Source organism: Panthera uncia, chromosome C2 (genome assembly GCF_023721935.1).
Source record: "Panthera uncia isolate 11264 chromosome C2, Puncia_PCG_1.0, whole genome shotgun sequence".
Classification (NCBI taxonomy): Eukaryota; Metazoa; Chordata; class Mammalia; order Carnivora; family Felidae; genus Panthera; species Panthera uncia.
Genome location: NC_064810.1, coordinates 22351431 through 22374418, shown reverse-complemented (window position 1 = coordinate 22374418; position 22988 = coordinate 22351431).

Below are 22988 nucleotides of genomic sequence, written 5' to 3'. Positions count from 1 at the left end.
TAAAGATATAATTACTAACCACTAGAGTTCTTTAACAAATGCACTTTAAAATAAAAATGAGTTGTTTCATATGGAAGATTGAAATATTTCTAAAATTGGCTGTGCTTTTGAAAAAAAAAACCCGAGAAATCTCATTTCATGGTGTTTATCTCTAAAGGAAGCTCTTATTAAAATAAAGCTGGATATAATTCTGACTAGAGATGCTCCATTAACAATCAGCAAAATGCTGGATTAAAATAAGTGTTTGATAAATAACTTCATAAGGGCTCTTGGGTTTTCTAGCCAGGAAGCAGTACCCACATTCGTGCTCTTTGCCAATGGCGAAAGTAAACAAAGCCAGTGGATTGCAGGAAAGGGCAGGGCTGATTGCCTGCGTGGGTGCCATGGATCACAAAGAGACACGTCAAAGGAGATGAAACGTTCTGTCCAATGGTGAATAGTTTAGTCCATATAAAAAACAACAGCATATGAAAACTAGATGCATTCACTGTGCCTTGAGCAGTAGTCAAAAACAAAAGAAATGTAAACCTTCAAACTACAGAACCTTTTTATCAAGTGCAATTTTATTTAGAGTCCCCTGGCACACAAAGTATAAAAAGGAGGACTGATTAAAATGGGGCAGGTGTCTTGGAAACCAGCCCAGAAACTTATAAGAAACCTCCAGAGATCCCAAGCCTTCGGTAGAACACATGTGCATTTTAGGTTATACAACATTAGACCCGATAAAACTTCAGTGTTTATCTAATCCCACTCCTTTATTGTACAAATGAGATATTAAAGTTCTTTGGGTTTGGGGGTTGTCTTTTAATCCCAAAAGAAACAGTCAGAAACTTGCTGTCTTCTGAAACCAAATCGGGGGTTTTAAAACCACTTGGTTCTTAAAAGTTGGCTCAGTTGGTCCCTATTTGAGTAGCAAAAATTTTTTAAAGGTGACTTTCAATATATAATGAAAAATAAAAAGAATAAAAATGGATCATCTCTTACAGAGTGGCTTTGCAGTTAATAATGAAAATTTAAGAAAAGCTACTTCTAGATAAGATTTAAATATTAAGGATGTCAAGGATTAGTAATTGAATGTTAAGTTTTCAGACTTGATTGCAGTCCCAAGATTTAAATGGTATCATAAACCAAAGTTGAACAGGATTCACATTTTCAAAAACAGTTATTTTAAACCTGGTTACTTTTGAATTACTATTGAATCCTCACTCACGAAAGGGTATAAAATTGATGAATTCTTTGATGTTGCAGTGGAAAAGGTATTTTTGAAGTACATTTCTTTACAGAAAACTGCTAGGGATTTACTCCTTTCTGTGCCAAAGGCCAAAATGCAAGTTGGTGCTCCTGTCTTCTCTGATCAGCCTTTATGGGACCACTCAGAGATGTGTCCCTGGCAATCAGAGGAACACTGAAAAATGGTGTCTACCTAGTCTCTGAATATTCTGTAGGAGAGAGATGGGCAAGAGGGTTATATTGGTGATGGAATAGAGGAAGTAGTTGCTAAATTGCAGTCATTCTTGATTTCTAGAGTTATCCAGTAGAAGAATACATATGTGTTAACAATGACAAGATTTGGGCCATACAGAAGAGATGCATTGGGGAGGAGAGGGCCTATTTAGGCTCTATCCAACTGAGCAATGAAAACTGACAAAACAGAAGCTGGAGAGAGACCATTGGATTCCTAGGTGTTAAGAAGTGAACAAAGGACAGCTGGAAAGTTACCTCAAGTGAGGACAGGTCTCCAAATACCATCACAACTGTGTGTGAACAAATACATTAGTTTCAAATATTTCCTAACTCTAGAAACCACAGGACCTTCTCCAAACATTGTCATATCAAATAAGAGGGTTTGCCTATCTTATCTACCCACCCATCTACCCACCCATCCACACTCTACTCCCACTACCTGCTCCAACCTACAAGGTTTCATCTAGGGCCAAGAGAAGAAATTTTTCCATGAAACAAATTTGAAATGAGACAATGGGAGAAAAATGAATTTGCTTTATGCTAAGAACCTGAACCTTGTTTTTTCAGTATTGTAGTTATTGATGTAAGAATGTACCATTTATAGTAATAATACATTTGGGAGCAGGATTAATTCCACACTCCTAGTTAAGATTACAAAGCTCCCTGATTCTCTTCCACTGACTGAATTCAGTGTGTGTGTGTGTGTGTGTGTGTGTGTGTGTGTGTGTTTTGTGCATTAGGAACCTAGTGCAGGAAGTTAAGAAAACAGACTCTAGATCAAGACTTGCTGAGATTATATAACAAGTCTACTCCTTACCAACAGTGTGACCTCCATTCATTTACTTATTTCTTGGTTCCTTAGTTTGCTTATCCGTAAAATGTGTGGAAGAATTGTACCTACCTAATAGGGCTGTTTCAAGGAATGAATAAGTTGAACAAGTCTCAGCATATGTAAAGTTCCATAAAATTATTTATTATTGCTACCTTGTTATAAATGAGTGCTGGTAATCTGGGTGTCTTGTTACTGACAATGTTAGATCAAAGGTTAGACATATTTACATATTTATTAAAAAACTGTCAAACTATGCTCTGAAAAGCCATTTACAGATAATCTCCCTTTAGATTTAAAAGAAAAAGCTATATATAAATGGAGGCCATGTGAGAGAAAACATCAGGAAGATCCTTTAGCAATGAATGACAATGTATAGAGAGCCAACCGCTTTGAAAGTTTTTTGGGAGAAATACACAGACCAGGTGGACTGTATGACCCGTTTGCCCTGTGAAAATTGGTATTTGAAATGACCTGATTCTCAACTTGAGAATTTTCAAAGTGACAAATTATGCTCATTTGGCTTGTAATGATGTCCTGATTATAGGCTATAAGACCAATGATGGATTTCCTTGACTTCTTTTCTTAATGTTCTCAAATCCTGTTGTGACCTTTTCATATTCAAGCTTGTGGCAGTGTTTTCAGAAACAGCTAAAAGTTTCATAATTATATATTTAAATATATATTTCATGTCATAGGATAACCTTACGCGTTTTATTTTAAGTCAGTCTTTCTGTATGTGCCTCAATCCTTTTTGTTGTTGTTGTTGTTATTTAAACAAATGTGTGTTTAAAGCAGTTTTAAGAATCATGTAATTTCCTTTGCCTTTGGAAAGATTTATGAAACTCTGAGGCATAGATACTTTAGACACACTTGTGTAAAAGTGTGTTTTAAGGTGGTTTAAAGATTATTTTTATTAGTGCATTCTTGTATTTATTGAGTTTCTGTTGTGCAGTAAGAATAAAGCCAGGCACTGGAGATAGAAACATGAACAAAAAGCAGACCAGGTCAGTGTCCTCATGAGTTGTACAACCTGGGGATGGGATGGATTGTCAACAACATTACATTTTCGACTTGTTGTCATTTTGAGGGCGTGGATTAGATCACCTGGGGAAACTTGAGTAGAGGGTTGATTTTAAAAGCTGAGTAGAGAAGTCAGTGAGTGAGAAAGAGAACAAGTGAGGCAGGATGAAAATTATGAGTGCTCTAAACCGAGGCAGAAGAGATTGTTACCAAAGGGAGAAGGTGGTAAATTCCACAACTGTCACTGATACTTCATGTATGATGTAGAAACATATAGTTTATTGGAAATCTTGACACACCCTGTTCATGGTAAGGGTTGCAGTTGAAAACAAACTGAAGGGGACTTAGGAATCAATCAGAAAAGAGAAGTGGAGGCTGTACAGCAAACGTTCCTTCCACAAAGTTTAGCCAAACAGAGAATTGGGATGTTTGCTGGAGGGAAATGTGGGCTCAGGATGAGTTTTAAAGGCAGTGGATATTAGAGCATGACAGAATGAGCCCTGCAGAGCTGAAATGATGGCGTAGGTGAAAAACCTAAGAATGAATGAGTGATGGTTCTAGCATGACAGGAGGGCATAGCGAAACTGCAGGTTGGAGTCAGCAATACCGATCTATTGCTGATGGGAAGAGACTTGAAAGGAAGAAATTTCTTGGGCCTGAGCACTAGCCTCAAGGTTTTATGTGTATCTCTTAGTGTGGTGGGGCTAGTGGGCCAGAGTGATTGACCAAGGTACATAGCTTTAAGGAGGATAAAAGAATTCTTTAATATACTTAAAAATAATGGGCTATTTCTGTTTCTTCTTCAGGGTACTTTGTTTATTTGAAATACTTAGGTTTGGATTCAACAGATTTAGCCTTAAGTTTAAGTTCCTTTTCTTGATTATGCAAGTTACCTAGAAAGTTAATTCCGTGCCCATCTCTCTCTTTCATCCCAGTCCATCCTAACAGGTACATCCGTATCACTCGTGTCCAGGCCAGCCTGTGTATATAGTGAACACTCAAATTTCAATTGGATGAATGAATGGATTTTAGGTGTATAATATTTATATTTTATTTGGTTATTTCCTTCCTTATTTAATAAAATGTCCTGTAAAATCTGACCTGTTTGAACCATGCTAAGGGGAAGAAAAGATAAGGCATTTTTACCTATCAATGGCAGAAAGTTTAAGTTAAAACAGCCTGTCCTGGGAATAATTGTAGCCATGTTAGTAAAAACAACATGAGAAACTTCAAAGAACAGCTAAAAATAAGTGGGGAGGATATATATACCTCCCTTTATTTTATTAGTTAATATCACAGTTCTGTTTAGAAGTTCTCAATGAGTTATTATTTTAAATTTAGAGGTAAATATAGTTGTTACCTTTAAATACTTGTATTGAACTTAAAACATCATTATTTATCCTAGTGATCATTTTGTAGTAAATTGCACTACATGTGATACATGTTTCTCTTTCATATGAGAAGACTACAACTTTTTAAAAATAGGTTAAAAAGAGAATAAAATATGATAATTGAACAATCCACATTTAATCATTTGAAATAGGTGCCCAGTGCCCAGTGTGAAATTTTTGCCTTTAATAGGATAAATTCTGACCTTAGTGAATGGTTCTAATTTCTCTTTTATTAAAACCATAATTGCAGTTAGTATATAGTTTTTCTTTACTTTATCATATGCTTTTAATTTATCAGCAAAGCATTCCAAGTTAGAATGAATTTGAAGTATGGCTACACACACACACACACACACACACACACACACACACACATGATACATGCACATATAATTCCATTTATAATCATAATTATTGAGTTCTTATAATATGCTAGGACTTCACATCTATTAATTCATTAATTTTCATAATGGGTAGGTATATCTCTCTTTTTAAAGACAAGAAAACCGAGACAGACACAGGGTTTAGCTAACTTGTCCAAAGTAGTTTAGCCAGAAAGGGGCAAACCCAGTGTCATTCTAACAACTCAATTATGCACTGAAGTGTTTCTGGAGACCCTAATAGAAGTAGTAAATCTTACTAGTAATTATGATATTAAGAATTTACAAAATTCGGGGTACCTGGGTGGCTCAGTTGGTTAAGCATCCGACTTCAGCTCAGGTCAGAATCTTGCGGTTCGTGGGTTTGAGCCCCGTGTCAGGCTCTGTGCTCAAAGGCTGGAGCCTGCTTTGGATTCTGTCTGTGTCTCCCTCTCTCTCTTCCCTTTTCCCACTCATTGTCTCTCTCTTTCTCTCTCACACATATAAAAAAATAAACATTAAAAATAATTTACAATTTGTAAAAAATATTTACAAAATAAAAAACAAATTAAAGTAAGAAGTACAAGCTTATATACAATTGATTTCAATATTTTGGAAAATAAATAATTAACTGGACCTGACCCCCATTTTGAAAGTGAGAAGGCGGAGATGCCAGGAATACTTGATGATAATTAAAGAGTGGAAGTGATATTGCAAGTTGAGAGCGAGGGAATAAATTTTATAGCAACCACTGAGGCAATAAAGGAAGGGAGAACATAAACAAACATCATTCATTTTTATTGCTGTATTTCAGTAGAAAGACAAATACAAACAGAAGGAAATGAATATGAATGGAACGTATAAAACTGTTAAGATATAAGAACTGTAACATTCAACTTAGTGTCCAAAAGTTAAGAATAAAAGAAAAAGGATAAATCTGAATTAAAAGTATTCCATGTTTATGCCTTTAAGGACAATTTTGTTCTACAGTAAAAGCTTTGGGTATTTACCTTATTCTTAAAGATCTATATAGAAATACATATTTAAGAACCTAAAATAATCAGTTTAAAAAAACAGACTCAAAAGAGAAAGTAAAATAAGTAGGTGACTGTGCATATTTTCTTTTCAGAATCACTATATTTTTGTTTCTGTTATGACATGAGATTCTGTTATAGTAGATCATCACAAAGGCAGGGGATTCCAAAAATTAATATTAATACAGCATCATTAGCAAGAAGTAGTTTTTTGTTGTTGTTGTTTTTTAACGTGTTACTTATTTTTGAGAGACAGAGAGAGAGAGTACAAGCAAAGGAGGGGCAGAGAGAGAGGGAGACACAGAATCCGAAGCAGGATCCAGGCTCTGAGCTGCCAGCACAGAGCCCAACATGGGGCTTGAACTCACGAACCGCAAGATCATGACCTGAGCTGAAGTTAGCCGCTTAACGGACTGAGCCACTTAGGTGCCTCGGCAAGAAGTAGTTTTTTATCGAAGAAGTAAAGAACAAGATATGGAATGTGGACCACATATTGTGTTTTATATAAAGTGATAAAAAAAAGACGGAATAAAAATTACTCTGATGTGTTTGATCAACTAACTCTTCAGCATGTATTTTGACAGTTTGTGCAGTGTTGCAGATATTGTTGTAGCTGTCATGAAGAGTTCAATGTGTGCATAGGAAATGTTAGACTCCAGTAAGAGTTCCTTAATTTTAGATTTTCAGATATGCCAAACCTAGTAAGGAAGTGGCTGGATGTGAAGTAAACCTGTGAGCTAAACTGACCTTAGGAACTTGGAGTGGGGAGGGAAAGACGTTAAAATTCGGTAAGATTGGTGAATATCTCAGTTTAGTCTGAGTTTGGATTATGAAAATAATCTGACTTCCAAAAATACATTTCACATTCTCGGTCATCTTAAGCTGCGTCAGAGTGTGAAGGTTTTGTGAAGGTAGTTGATCTAAATCTAACCAATCACATTTGGGCTTGAGGAAGGTCATATGCTGTGATAAGCATGGATAGGCACCGCTCAGATACCCAAGAAAGGACTTGTTCCTTCTTTTGGGAGATTTATGAAGAGGCTTCAGCTGTCAGGCCACTTTGGGATCGCACAACTGCACTCATTTCACACGTCATGTGATTGCTGGAACAGCGTGGTCTGACGGACTAAGGTGGGAATAAAAAGACTTGAGTATTCCAGGCAGGTACAAGGTAGCTCTGAGGGACCGTTTATATTCCACGACTCCCTGTGAGGATTGCTGACCCTGTGGGGCCTTCACCTGCCTCACAGTTGAATTTTCTTCCCCACCTGATCCTGCATTCCTCACTTCTTTTCCAAAGGGGTTGGCTTCTGAACACTATTTTTTGGAGTCTGCTGCACAGAGGATCCAAGTTATGACATAAGAATATGAAGCTCCTACCAGAGTTTCCATCTAGGCCCTAGAGTCACAAGATCAAATTCTGTAGGAGTTGTCTCAGTTTGTTTGGGCTGCTATAATAAAAATTCCAGAGACTGGGTAGCTTATGTACAGCAGAAATTTATTGTTCGCAGTTCTGGGGACTGAAAATCCAAGATCAGGGAGCCAGCATGGTTTGGTGAGGGCCGGCTTTCAGTCAGGGGACTTCTCAAGTCCTCACGTGGCTGCAGGGCAGGGACCTCTGTGGGATCTTTTTTTCTGGGCTATAATCCCATTCACGAAAGCTCTGCCAAATCACCACCCAAAGGCCTCATCATCTAATACCATCACACTGGGCACTACAATTCCAATATGTGCATTTTACATTTTACTGGATGCAAACATTTAGACCACAATGGAAGCCAAGGGGGTGACTTACTGAGTGAATCAGTCTAAGCTTCAAATAATAGTGAATATGGCAGTGGGACCATGGGGACCAGAAACTGGAGAGCACGAGCCTCCTCTAAAAAACAAAACAAAACAAATTTAAAATAAATGTGAAGCAAACAATATATGTTTGCACCAAAAGGGAAGAAGGCTCACGGTTGCTGAATCTTCAAAGCATAAAGTCATGTGTGGCAAGGGAGGGAGAATAGAAATAAAAGCAATACTCAGCAATTTCAGATATTAAACTCTGAACAACATGTTACAATTTCTTTTTTTTTAAATTTTTTTAACGTTTATTTATTTTTGAGACAGAGAGAGACAGAGCATGAATGGGGGAGGGTCAGAGAGAGAGGGAGACACAGAATCTGAAACAGGCTCCAGGCTCTGAGCAGTCAGCACAGAGCCCGACACAGGGCTCGAACTCACGGACCGCGAGATCATGACCTGAGCCAGAGTCGGACGCTCAACCGACTGAGCCACCCAGGCGCCCCACATGTTACATTTTCTAACTAAAATATGACTGGGCAAAATCCAATGCAAATTATTTCTGCACGTTTTTGTGTAAGGAATATACTTTGCCAAGTTCCTTCCCACTCCATGATTAAACTGTTGTCAGTATAGAAATGAGGAAGGTCAGTAAGAAACTTACAGGAGACTCAGCTGAGGAAAATGCTGAAAGAAAAATCAAAAGCTCTCTTGAACACAGTTAACATGCAACTGAAATATCAGATGGGCTTTGTGAAATGGAAGCACTGAACATTTGGTGACAAAAGATTCGGTCTGAAGGTTGTCTCCATAGTTACTATAGCTAGGGATATAAATGATACTTTCCATGCCTTGGTCTTTTTCTCTGTTAAGTTATACTAATATTAATACTTACCAGTTGACCTGGTTCATCACACTCTTGTGCGGATCATGGGAGTTAATGTATATGAAAATACTTTATCAGTGTTTATTGCTTCATCATACACATGCGCACACACACACACAGACGTATGTATTCTTTAGAGTGTTTTTAGCCACTTCCCGTCTACCCAAAGAGAATCACTTATTTTTTAAATGTATATGTCCCTTTGGGGATCTTTTTTTCAATTTTTAATGTCATTAACTCTATTCTATTTGCATTTTAATACAATTAAAGTTATTATGTTTCTTTTTTGCTTTTACTTTGATTTAGCACAACCAGGCAGAATACAAAAAATAATATGTTCTTTCCATTTGGCTAGAATGTATTATTACAGGGAAGAAAACTATATAAAAAATGAGTTGAATTAGCACCTTCATACCGTAAATAGAAAAAGATGAATTAAAATGCTTTGAAAGTTGTAAGGAAACCTGCTGGTTCACTTAATAAAATCAAACATTGGCCGTTCAAGGCTGCAATGGAGGAGAAAGAATATTTACCATTCTGACTCTTGTCGTCAAGATTAACTTTCTTCTCAAGGTCTGTTAATAATAAAAAGTGGTCTAAGAATATGGAACAGAAAAAGGCATTGTGTTCTTTAAGGCTCCTGCCTGTGGCTATAAACTTGCCTGTGCCTCTCTGTATATTATATACAATAGAACTTCAGTCAACAGCACAGAGCTTTGCATATAACAGATACATAATTCCTTAATAAACATAAGTGTCAGAGACCAAAATGGAACATTAAAAAGTGTTTCTACTATCAGGTCAGGAAGAAAACAAAAAGAATGCAAACATAGAAAATTAACATTCCACGTTTAACCTTGAATTTAGTGACCTTATTCAGAAGATGTACCTAACCAACAATAGATGACCTTACTTCATGACCTCAATAGAGAACAAGATAAGAACAAAATAAATTTAACATATATATGAGAAATGCACATATACACTGCATAGTGTATATGACTATGTATAATAGTCTGTAGTATACAGACTGTAGTAATAGACTGTAGTATAATAGGATAAAGCATATGTCAGATAGTTTGTAAATGCTTTATTATACAAGTTTTTTCCCCTATTATATAACTGTCTAAAATTCCTGTAAAATACCTAAGTAGTGTGTTATTTATGTCATATCTTGTGTCTTCTGTTTTATAATTGTCTAAAATTCCTGTAAAATACTTAAGTAGTGTGTTATTTATGTCATATCTTGTGTCTCCTGTTACACAAAACACTTCAAGGTTAGAGCCTGGCCCTTTGAATATCCCATAGCATTTATACAGTGACTTATGCAGTCTAATAAATGGCCATTGAGCAAGAAAATCAAACTGTAGGATAATTCCGTTGTTCATAATTTCATTGATGTGTGTATTAACTGAATATATTTCTTAGCCATTACATCAAGACTGGCTCCTGAATTTCATGGATTTCTAATAAGAAAATGTTTCAGTTTTTTTTTTTTTCTTTTTTAATCCTTAAGGAGGCAGACCTAAAGGTAGAGCAAAGAGAATAACAAATTAAGGCAACACCGTCTGGACTAACTTAGCTGATAGATCCAATACCTATGCCATGAAATCCTGGCTTGACCCCGAACAGTGCCATGAAAGGATAAATAGAAAACGTACTTTGAAAAAGGGGTGCTTTACTTTGGATAACGATGAAATGAACTTACATTGAGGTCAACATTTAGTTCATACCAGGAAACACTTCATGGTGGTTCTCAGAAGTCGAATGACTCATGTAGCTGATCAACCCTCAGGATTCTGAGAATTCCAAATGAGACAATGCCATACCGGTAAAAAAACTGAAATCTTCATTGTCTTTCATTAGTATTTTTTCCAGGTATTAGTTTTTCAAGTTCTAAAAGATAAAAAGGATAGGAAACAGTAAGTGGCCAGAGAAAACTGTCCGGTACAAATTTGGAAAGCCTTAGAACTTTCTGGTCACTATGGAACAGGGAATCAGATACACAGAAAATGAAGGTTACGTCTTTAAATAATGTATTTGCTATTTAATTTATAATGCTATCTTGCAGTTATCAGGTTATGATTTGGCTAAATTACTGACAAGGCTCAAAATGTGATTGTTCTAAAAATAATCTTCTAATTAATGCGGTCCTTTGCTTCTTTGAATCTCAAACCTCTCAACAGCATTTTGATTCTTTAAAGAATCAAATTAGTCTTTTAAACTGTGGTGTGTGTGTGTGTATGTGTGTGTGTGTGCACACGCCTGTGTGCATGCACATTAATGCATATGCTTATGTTACACTTTAACTTTAGACTATAAATTTTTAGTTATAATAGGAGAATATATGTGTATATCTCTTTTTTATAGCTGTAGTAATGAGTGAATGAAGAATACATTTATTTTATTTTTTATTTTATTTATTTATTTATTTATTTATTTATTAACTTTTTATTTTATGTGTATTTCCACTTCCTAAGCAGCTTGCTGGAATAATGTAATGGAAGTGGAATATGAGACTTTACTTTTGCTTGCTGACACTATAGGTGCAGATAATTAAGCCCACCTCCATAGTAAAACAATATTCCCATTTTCATCCCATTACTTTACAATACATGTTCATAGTTTATTTTATGAGTTGATAGTACAAAACGTGAGAGCTAAGACTATAAATATAATGATAGCCTCCAGTTTCAAGGATCTTGTTTTTGGGCTGATTGAAATAGTTGATCAGGACTCAAAGACAAGACAACTTGCCAAGTTCATGATCTTGAGGTCTACGGCTCCCATTCTCTTTTAACAAGGAATGCCTCTTTTAATGAGACAGGTGTCACCTCCTGTGATTAGTAGGTGAAGACCAGAATTCTAGAAGAGCAATTTTACCACCTAAGAATCCAGCTCATGTAACCTAAATATGGCTCAGTGACAACAAATGACGACAGGCCCTTTTCTTTTCTTTTTTTTTTTTTTTTAACGTTTATTTATTTTTGAGACAGAGAGAGACAGAGCATGAATGGTGGAGGGTCAGAGAGAGAGGGAGACACAGAATCGGAAGCAGGCTCCAGGCTCCGAGCCATCAGCCCAGAGCCCGACGCGGGGCTCGAACTCACGGACCACGAGATCATGACCTAAGCTGAAGTCGGACGCTTAACCCACTGAGCCACCCAGGCGCCCCAACAACAGGCCCTTTTCTGATAGAAAAAGGAAAATAATGATATTTGTCCTATCAATTAATGGAAAGAAAAAAAATCTAGAAGAAGAAAAAAAAGGAAGACTCAGGCAGTTTAAATGTCCACTAAATGGATATCTGTGATCCTTAAACTGGGTACGCAAGGTAGTTCATCCTCAGTTGTTTTTAATACATTTAAACAAACAAACAAACAAACAAACAAACAAAAACTTCTAACAATTACAATGAAGTAGATAGTATAAAGCAGTGGTTCTTATCCATAGCCTGAACTTAGTTCCTTGAGGAGATATACCCACCCTTAGATTTTCCCTTTTCCATTGATTGAAGCTAGCAGCTCTGGATCAGTTTCAGAGAGGTAACTTTCTAAAATGTACACTGTTTCCTTTTCACCAGAGTATTGTGGATGTAATTATTTGCTTCTCTGGTAATCATAAATACCAGTGTTTGCCTCCAATTACAGAGGCTACTGAAGTGGGCAAACTAATACGGGGTCCAAGAACACCAATGATTTCATGGAGAACTTTATTTAAATGTAATGAGTATTTAGGGGCGGCTGGGTGGCTCAGTGGGTTAAGCGGTTAAGCATCTGACTTTGGCTTAGATCATAATCTCGTGGTTTGTGTATTCCAGCCCCGCCACCAGCTCTGTGCTGACAGCTGAGAGTCTGAAGCTTGCTTCAGATTCTGTGTCCCCCTTTCTCTCAGCCCCTCCCCCGCTCACGTTATGTCTTTGTCTCTCTCTCAAAAATAAACATTAAAAATTTTTAAAAATGTAATAAGTATTTGGGAACTCTATTTTATTTTATATTTATTATTGCATTTATTTATTTATATTTATTTATATGTAATCTATAAATATAGATTATATATAATATGCATAATACAACATAATATTATTATTGTATCATATATATATTATATGTATGTGTATATTTTTAACGTTTATTTTTTCTTTTGAGAGACCACCTTCGTGAGCAGGGGAGGGGGCAGATGGGGAGGGGGCAGAGAGGGAGGGAGAGAGAGATAATCCCAATCAGACAATGCCCTGTCAGTGCAGAGCCCAACGTGGGGCTTGATCCCATGAACTGAAAGATCATGACCTGAGCTGAAATCAAGAGTCAGATGTTTAACTGGCTGAGCCATCCAGGAGACCCTGTATTTAATATTTATATTTTATTTAAATTACAATTCTGAGACAGAGTTGTCAGACTGTCGAATGAGTCATTGACACAAAAATTTCCAAAGGTCAAAAAAGGTTAAGGACTCCTGTGTAAGAATAATTGACTTTTAAATTAATTGGATCCTCATAACTATGGTCTTTATTTCTTTTGCTGTTGTTTTCTTGTCTCTTTCTTGTTAATAACTAGCTCTAGATCTGCTTATTTGTTTACTCGTTATTATGTATTTCATGTAGGAAATCTGAAAAACTAGCCTTTATACTCTAGAATAATTTTCTGCAAGCTCTTAAGATTCAGCTGTACAAACTTTTCACACATGGATTTAATGACATTTATTTTGCCAGTCTCAAGTTCTTTGGGGGGCATCATTTCATATATATAGTAATGACTTCAGAGTAAGATTGAAATTGCTCATGTCATTTTCCAGCAGTATGATTTTCTATAGGTTAAAAATTTTATATTATTCATTCCTAAGTCCCCAGAGTCCAGAGCATTTCCTAACATATAGTAAATGCTCAAGCGATATTTTATGAATAAAGGAGTAAAAAGCATGAATTGAGGCTGTTCTGTAGAAAAGCCTGTGCTATGCAGAAGTGTGTGTGTGTCACAGGTGATTTTCTTGGGATAATCCTCAGTATTTGAAACAAATAGAATTTAATGTCTTTCCTAATTCCTTTAGAAAATATTGATATTGAGAAATTGATTTTTGTTCTGTCACTGGGATTCTGAATTGATTGATTTATAAGTGTAGAGAATTATTTATAAGTTATGTTTACTAAGCATCTATTTTATGAATTCTTCCTTTGGACCATGGCAATTTAAAATCAATCACTTTTGTTTGTGTTTCTTCTTATTAATCAGTAAAAGACTTTGACATTGTTACAGAATATTTGCTATGTGTTTTTTTAACATGGAGAAAGTCATTCATTTTTTCATTCACTAAGTATGTATTGAGTATTAGCAAGTATTTCCTGATGTACATGGTTACTTTGACCTCTGGTTACATACAATATATGCTCCATCTTCAATTTTGAAGTGTGTTTACTTTCTGAGCCAGAACTCTCATCTAAAAGTGATTTTACTATTGTCTTTCTTGATTCTTAGAATTTTAGCTTTAGGCTTTGACTTTGACATCTATTACTTATAACATCTAAGCATGACAATTATTCACAGAAAGCCATGCCAGCATAATAAAAATATAAAATGAATATTTATGGTGCTCAAGATAGTTACTGCTAAAATTATTTTTATGGGCTTGTTTTATCTTTGAGATCTCCAAAAGCTTTGCTGTATTTGATAATAAACCCATACTCTATAACCTTGCGGTGCATAATATATATAAATCAATGAGGACAGAGAGATTTCTTTGGAAGCCTTTTTTGTTCATTTCTTTTTGCTTAAGTAAGATTTTCAAACTTAGAATAATTTTTAAACTGGAAAAAGGCCACACTGGAAATCAGATCTGGATCCCAGCCAATATTTTGATAAAGAGCCATCTAACCTTGGCACTAGGGTTACAACGGACTCCTCAGATTGTACCGTAAATATGTGCATGGACTGAAATGGAATTGTCTACTTGATTTGAAATAACCTTTTTTTCAGATTGGTGATACTTCTGCTCTCTAACATATAGTAAAAGATTTTAGAAAAACTGGCTTGTTGCCAATTTATTCATGTCATTGCATACAGCCATCTTGCGAGTGTTTTTCTTAATTACTTTTTGGGGTGTTATGCACAGCAAAGAACTGTTGTAGCTCTCCTGACTAGGTTTCTATGTTAATATGGACCTTGATCCTTTGATAATGGTTACTTCCACTTTCCTTTTTTCTTTTAACACACTTTGTTTAATTTTTCAGTTTCCTTTTTATACGCACATGCATCATTCTTTGTAATGACAGACATGTGAGATATTTAGTGGATGTTTCTATAAAAATTATATACTTACATGGATGTATATATAAGTATGTATATTTATGTGGACCTATGTCTAACTATAGTGTATGCACACTTATGTGCTAAAAATTCTGATGGGAAAACATTAATTTCTTGTTCACATAATCTTAAATTAATGATGTGGATTTTGTAATACTTTACCTGCTGATGAAATTTAAATATATTTTAATATCAAAACTGAACATTAGTTTCTTTTCTATATATACCTACAGATGTTTTCATCATAAGTTTCTCATAAAACTGTTCAGTAGTTTAGAACTGAGTGTTGTAAATACTCAGTATGTCAGAACCATGAACCTTTTAATTGTGGATATTTAAATTATATTTTAATTTAGGGTCACCTAGGTGGCTCAGTTGGTTAAGTATTTGACCCTTGATTTCAGCTGAGGTCATGATCTCATGGTGGTGAGATTGAGCCCCATGTTGAGCTCCATGCTGGTCATGGAACCTGCTCAAGATTCTCAGTCTCTCTCTCTCTCTCTCTCTCTCTATCTCTATCTCTATCTCTCTCTCTCTCTCTCCCTCCCTCCCTCCCTCCCCCACTTATGCTCTCTCTCAAAAAAATAAAAAAAACCTGTATTTTAATTTATATTAGTGCCTGAACAACTACAGCAGATTGATTAAATCAGATCTGCTAGAATATGGTCCAGACATGTAATTCATTTTAACTTTCTTATGTCATCCTTGAAAACTACTGTTTTTTATATAGATCATATCTTGTTTAAATCTGGTTTCCAGTTTTGAGAATTATTTTATAAATCCTACAGTTTTTTCCATTTAAAATAGAATAACAGTGAAATGCAACCAGCACAATAAATAACCTGTATTTATACATTTGACTACTCAAAAGCGATTTCCAAAATCCTTAATATTTAAAGAAACTTTAAAGTTAAAACTCTAAAAGAGTACTCTTAGCAACCTATCCAATTTCATGTCACCTAAAATACTTTGTGTTTTCTTGGGAATAGATGATTAGCAACTATAGCTTAAATGAATGAAAAGTGTTTAGAAGAGTATATGGATGATAGAAGGATGGTTATCTTGTGTTTTATAATGTTTTAACTTGCAATGAATTAAATTCCACAACATGGTTGTAAATTCATATGTATCAACAAGCTCAACTTTATCTTGATAGGATAGATTTTCACAGTATAAAGTTGAATATAGGTCTTGGAAATGCTTATTATTACAAAGTCTTCAAACTACATTCAACAACTATTTAAATTACAGTTATATATGAAAATATAACAGTTAGCCCACTTTATCATTGAGTCACCTAAATATTTTTAGCTAATTATGTTCCACAGTGCTGCTGTGACCTTAACAGACAGATCCCTGAAGCATGGTATAAAATGTCACATAGCCCTACTAAGTTTGAGCATTTACTGGCATCAGAAATACTATCTCCAGTAAATCATATGATGTAAAATTTTTTAAGGAATCCATTTTTTAAAATACTGTTTTTTATGACTTCGTGTTATAAAGGTTGTTATATGCTTCTGCAACATAAAACGTCATGCTGAATAACTTTTTCAATTTTGTCACAATTCGGAATCTAGGTTATTTTAAATTCATACTTTAGTTTCTCAGCATGTGATTTGGAGATAATGTAACTATTTCCGTAATGATTCTTAAATAAAAGGATAAAAGCACTGATTCATTCAGTAAGAACACAATGGAATAATATAGAGTACTGTTTGGTTTGGTATCTATAATATTTACAGCTAACTCAGATTATTATAGATACTAAATAACATCTTATTAAAATTATGAGTGGATAATTTGCATATGGATGAGGGATAGCCATGTCTCTTTAGAATATACAGGGTATTGGGCACCTGGGTGGCTCAATTAGTTAAGCATCCGACTTCAACTCAGGTCATGATCTCACGGTCCATGAGTTCGAGCCCCACATTGGGCTCTGTACTGACAGCTCAGAGCCTGGAGCCTGCTTCGGGTTCTGTGTCTCCCTCTCTCTCTGCCCCTCCCTTGCTCATGCTCTATCTCTCTGTCTCAAAAATAAATAAACATTAAAAAAAAGAATATACGAGGTATTCATCAATGTCCAAATAAGCCAAAATCATATTAATGGGCATCTCTCAGAAATTTAAAATTGTCTTTAGAAATTTTTTTAAAAAGACACTGTGATAATTATTGAATATCAAAATAAAATAGGGTGCTTTTGTATGAAGCAGAGCTCAAATAATGTTTGATGCACTTAATGAAGCAAAGTTGGCTTTAGCTTTGATAAATAAAAGTTCAGGGATAATTGGCTCTTCTAAAGAGTCAAAGGAACTAGGACCATAGTAATAAGTACCATGTGAACAGTGATTTAATGGGTATTAAATTACTACTGGTGTTTGAATTCATCATGCTTTAGTTTTCCTTGTGTTTAATTTTTAAATTCTAGGTTTAATAGTTTTATGTTTTTAAATATTATAATTTGCAGACAGGAGATATAGAAAATACTTTCCTTTACAATCATACTATACTATATACTATATTATAATCCAAATACAGACCCTGAGGTCATAAGGATGAAACAAATGGCATTGCCAACATCTTGCCATTTTGAGAATTCTTATTTTGGAGAATGAGTACACATATGATGGGCCAAGACAGGGGAAGTGAAAGGAGAAGGACAGTAAGACATGTAAAAAGGCCAAAAAAAACAAAAAACAAAAAACAAAACAACTTACTATATGAGGAAGTGATAGAAATAGAGATCATTGTTTAGGATTTTTGTGCTAAATAAGAGAATTTGGATTTTAATATATTGTCACTGAATCCGACAAAAGCAAAAAGCATCAAATAGACATTCATAAGTCAATTGTGTGCCTATTGACTTTTTATAAATTAAACCACGTTTGCATAACATCAGAGCCCTATTGGTTTAACATCCCCTGGGAAGTAGAATGTAAATGGTTTGGTAATGAAAATAAATTTCACTCCCAACTATGTTGAGCATAGCATAACCTATAGAATTGTTTAATCACTTTTTTTGTACACCTGAAACTAATGTAACACTGTGTGTCAACTCTACTACAAAAAAAAAGTACATTGCTAAAAGAAGTTGAAAACAAGTAGTGATCCTCATTTAAGACATAGAAAACACAAGAAACATTTATCTGTTCATCTGTCATATCATCTGCCTTCTTTGCTGAGTAATTAGATACAGAACTTGTAGGTATCAGAGAACTGTATCATTCAAATGGACCTTTGTGCCCCAAGAAAAAATACTACCCAGTCAGAAAGCAACAAATTCAGCGTGCCTTGGCTACTTCATCAAGATTAAGTCCTTCTTTGAGAATTTATCATAATAATGCACCATTTGCTCACTTAACTCCCGTACTACCTTATTTTGTTTTTGTTTTTATTTTTATTTTCTTAGTTTTACTACATCAGGGACTATATAGTCATTTTCCATGGAATTTAGAACCTGCTAAATCAGACAATGGCATGATAGAATGTATATTTAATCTAGATTGTTTTTTAAAATAACTTTGGCATGTAATATTGTACAAAAAAACCTCCCTAAAAATTATTTTAAAAATAAAATAAAGGAAACAGAAACAAGATCCTATTATAGATTATATAGTCATATTTGTTTGCTTGCATATAACACATAGCACAGGTGAATCAAAATATTGTTATATTGCAACACAAATTGTCCCATTAATTGGGGGAAAACTTCAGCAAAAGTGAGCTTTAATTTAAAGGGTAGGAAGGAATGTGTGCAAGGGTGAGTTTTGGCAGTCAAGAAAAAGTGGAGTGTTATCTGTACTGGATGTTTGTCTATGTCTTTGCAGTTTTCCTATGACCAGGATCCAGAACAAAGGTTGAGGCATGGAACTTCAGTGCTTGATGGGAATTAAAGCCATTCTGTTGAATCTGTCGCATGAAGCCAGGGGATCAGGTCTGGGACTCTAGCACAAGGGAGCAAACCCAGTCATTTGAACTAGACTTTTAGGCGGGGTTTGCCCACAGAGAGCTGCATAAGAACCTGATTATTAGGAGCAGCCCACAAAATTATTACACATTTGTAAATAACTAACCTCTAGTGTCCACTACAGCTATGAATTATGTTGGTTTTTTCAGGTACCCATCCCAAGTCAAGGATAGCATAAGAACTTGTCAGTTAGTGGGAGAATGAATATATATGATGACAGAGAGCTAAGCCTATCACTATAAGAAGACCCTACCCAAATGATAAAATATTAAATATTTCATGTGTACAAAAATTGATTGATTGCAGAATTATCACAGTTAAAGGTAAACTGCAAATCATAATGGTTTACATGTTTTAGTGTCTTCTATTCATGTAACCTTGTCAAGAGGAATTCAACAGGAATTCAAGCTATAATACATCAGGTGGTGTTAATTTAATGTTCCTTTTTTTTTAATTTAATGTATCTTAAGAAAGGTATGACCGTTATTTTTCCAAGTTAAATAAGTAAAACTGTGGCTCTGAATTATGAAATAACTGTTTAATACATTATTAATTTTTGTGACTATGAACTTAAGTTACCAAATTAATGGAAATGCTGTTAGATCACAAGCCCCTTTGAAGTTGATTACAATTAGTTGCTAGAAAGAATTTTCCAAGGTATACTAAAAGTATAACAAGCTATAATATTCCCAGTAGAAAAATGTTTAAAGTGTGGAATATAGCACTGGACAATGGTATGTGACCTTGAATCAAATGACAATGAATAAAATAGGACATATTAAAGAAACATTTTAATTATCACTTCAAACCATTTAAATGTCTTCAGACTAATAAAATGCAATCTGTACTAGGCAGCAGGGGAGGATGGAAATTGTCGTCTCTGTTGTAATATTAATACCAATTAAAAGATTTTGTAATATTAAGAGCCTGGGCAGGCAGACACCTATTAAATATCATGATTTTATTCTTGGTCCATTTTTAAATCAGGATGACCTTGGGTAAAATACTTAGAATCTTTTTTTTATTTTAGCTCCTTTGTGGCAAGATGTATGTAAGTTTCAGCTCTTATTTAATGGATGTATTTGATGATATATCATATTTTGATTATAAGATGAATGCTTAGAAAGTGGTACTACCTATATGGAGGTTATTATAGAAGAGATCTTAAGGAAAAAAAATGGACATTCTCACCCTGAACCTGTTTAGCTTATAGGCAAAGATAACCATAGAAAATAAGTAGCTATTCAGTTCTTAAAATTCTCAGCAAAAGTGTTCTCATTGCATCATTTCATCTTATGCATGGTAGGTTTCTATTTCAACTAAAATTATCTACTTAAATTTATACATGTTTTCTCTTTATCTGGTTTGTGTTTAGTGAGGTAAATATTGTTGAGAGTGGACTATAAGAGTTTCACCGTTAATAAGCAGGGATTGAACAGGATTAAAAAATCTGGATTGATACCTCAATACCTTGTTTATGTTTTGGTTTAATATTAAAATAATCCCAAGTCAATGATATACTCATGCTTTATTTCCAGGTCATTGCTTTATTTACACCCTGAAATTTCTACTCTCAGAATCCTATTAAGAACTAAATTTGAGAGCATGAAATGGTAATGGGCAAGAATTCAGAATTAATTCCCATTTCTGGTGTTGATTATGGGTTTAGCTTGCATTTTAAAGCAAAGTGGTACATCTGGTGATGGGAGGAGCAGGTCTTGGTCACATGAGGTAGGAAGATTAGAAAGACTCTCAGTGAGTCATGAGAGTGGATCCATCTACAGATATATGGAGTAATTGCAGAGCATATCTGTCTTTTAATTCCTTTTTTCGTATAGCCTGCTATCATAGATGCTCTGTCTCTCTGCTCTCTGTTGAGAAAGTAAGACAAAGTGTGTGTTCCAACACATGAGAGAAAATAGTGAGGGCTAGGGCTGGTGGTGTCCCTTCACTTGGAGGACCAATGAGAAGAAGCGGTAGACACTAGAAGCCCACCATTATTAAAAAATGGTGCTTGCCACACTTTTGCTGCCCACCCACCTCCAATCCTCCCAAAGCAGGATGGTGTTATGGCACAGTGTTGAGAGTAGAAGATCCTGAGAAACTTGTCCAGAGCACAGCCCTGAGGAGTAGGCTGGGACTGATAGGGCTGGCTAATTTTTTATTATAAACTCAAGAGCTTATGTCACTGTAATGGGTTTGGATGAGGATATGGAAGCTGAACAGTTGCTCCCTCTGCCACAAAATAGTTGAAATACTATGATGGGTCAGACTTGGCCGTGTAATTCATCATTTCCCCTATCTCCAATCAAGTTCATTTTACCTTGAGACGTTTTACTAGTTGGCTGAACATTGCCATTTTTGTGTTTACTGCACTTACATTTGGTAATAGATTAGAGCACCTGGGTGGCCCAGTTGGTTAAGTGTCTGACTCTTGATTTCAGCCCAGGTCATGATCTCACAGTTCACGAGATCAACCCCCGCATCATGCTCTGTGCTGACAGTGCGGAGCCTGCTTGGGATTCTTTCTCTCCCTCTCTCTCTGCCCCTCCCCTGTGCGTGCGCGCTCTCTCTCTCTCTTAAAATAAATTAATAAACTTTAAAAAGAATATATATATGTGTGTGTGTGTGTGTGTGTGTGTATACAAGCACAGTGTTCATTTACCAGTTGAGATAATCCTAAACTCTTGTACCATTTAGTGGTCATAACTTAAAGTTTTAATCAACTAAGTTCTACAGGCTGAAGGAGTTACAGTTGGTCCTTGAACACGGGTTTGAACTGCATGAGTCCACTTATACATAGATTTTTTACAATGTAAGACTATAAATGTATTTTCTCTTCTTTATGATTTTCTTAATAACATTTTCTTTTCTCTTGCTTACTTTATTGTAAGAATACAGTATTAATATATATAACATACAAAATATGTATTAATTGACAATTCATGTTATTCATAAGGCTTTTGGTCAGTAGTACACTATTAGCAGCAGGTAAATTTTGGGGGAGTCAGAAGTTATACATGAATTTTCCACTGCATAGGGGGTCAGCACACTAACTCCCATATTGTTTAAGGCTTAAGTGTAATTTCTTTAATACTTCTTCAAATAGTGAGATACTTAAGAGCACCAGGCCACTCCAAGACTGATTTGCTGTAAGAATCCTTTATGAAATATAAATTCTTAAAAATTCCAGAGAATAGGAGACCAAAACAAGACTTTCTTCTCTTTCCAGAGTTATTTCAAGAGTACCATAAATGGTGAGCGTGGGTTTGTGAGGGCACATTTACCTATAATAATCAACAGGCAAGTTTTCTTTGTTGACTGGAAACAGATAAGGCAAGCATTCTATCTTGAAAAAGGGCAACCAGAGACAGATTATAGGACAGGCCAGCTGGACAGTTGCCCAGGGGTGTAATCTATAAGGTGTGTTAGAATGTCATTGAAAGGCAATAGGATGGAGAACATCTTATTTACCAGAATTCTCCTGGAGGCAGAATATGTTTTGTAGTTGAAAGAGATCCTCTGATAAGTCACTAGTGGTGTCGGCATAAGGGGGAAGAGAGAGAGAGTGAGGGGGTGGGAAGTGGGGAGAAACCACGAAACTGGACACTAAGGGACCTTCTATATAGGAGAGGGTACAGGGCTTTTTAGTATTCTATCCAAACATAGACACACGCGCACACACACACACACATATGCAATGAGTTAGTAATATTGGGAATTGCTACCAGCAGTTCTTTCCCATCCTTCTTTCATAAATCACTAAATAAATTTTAATAATCTTAAGCTCTACACTAAATAAATCTAATTATTAAATATTATTTAAAATATTATGCCTTTGTGGGGAGGAGTTCATTTTCAAAATCAACACCACCCTTTCCCCAAATACAGACTTAACAACTGATGGGCAGTTTCATCCAAAATGCATGAAAACTTCTTGATTAA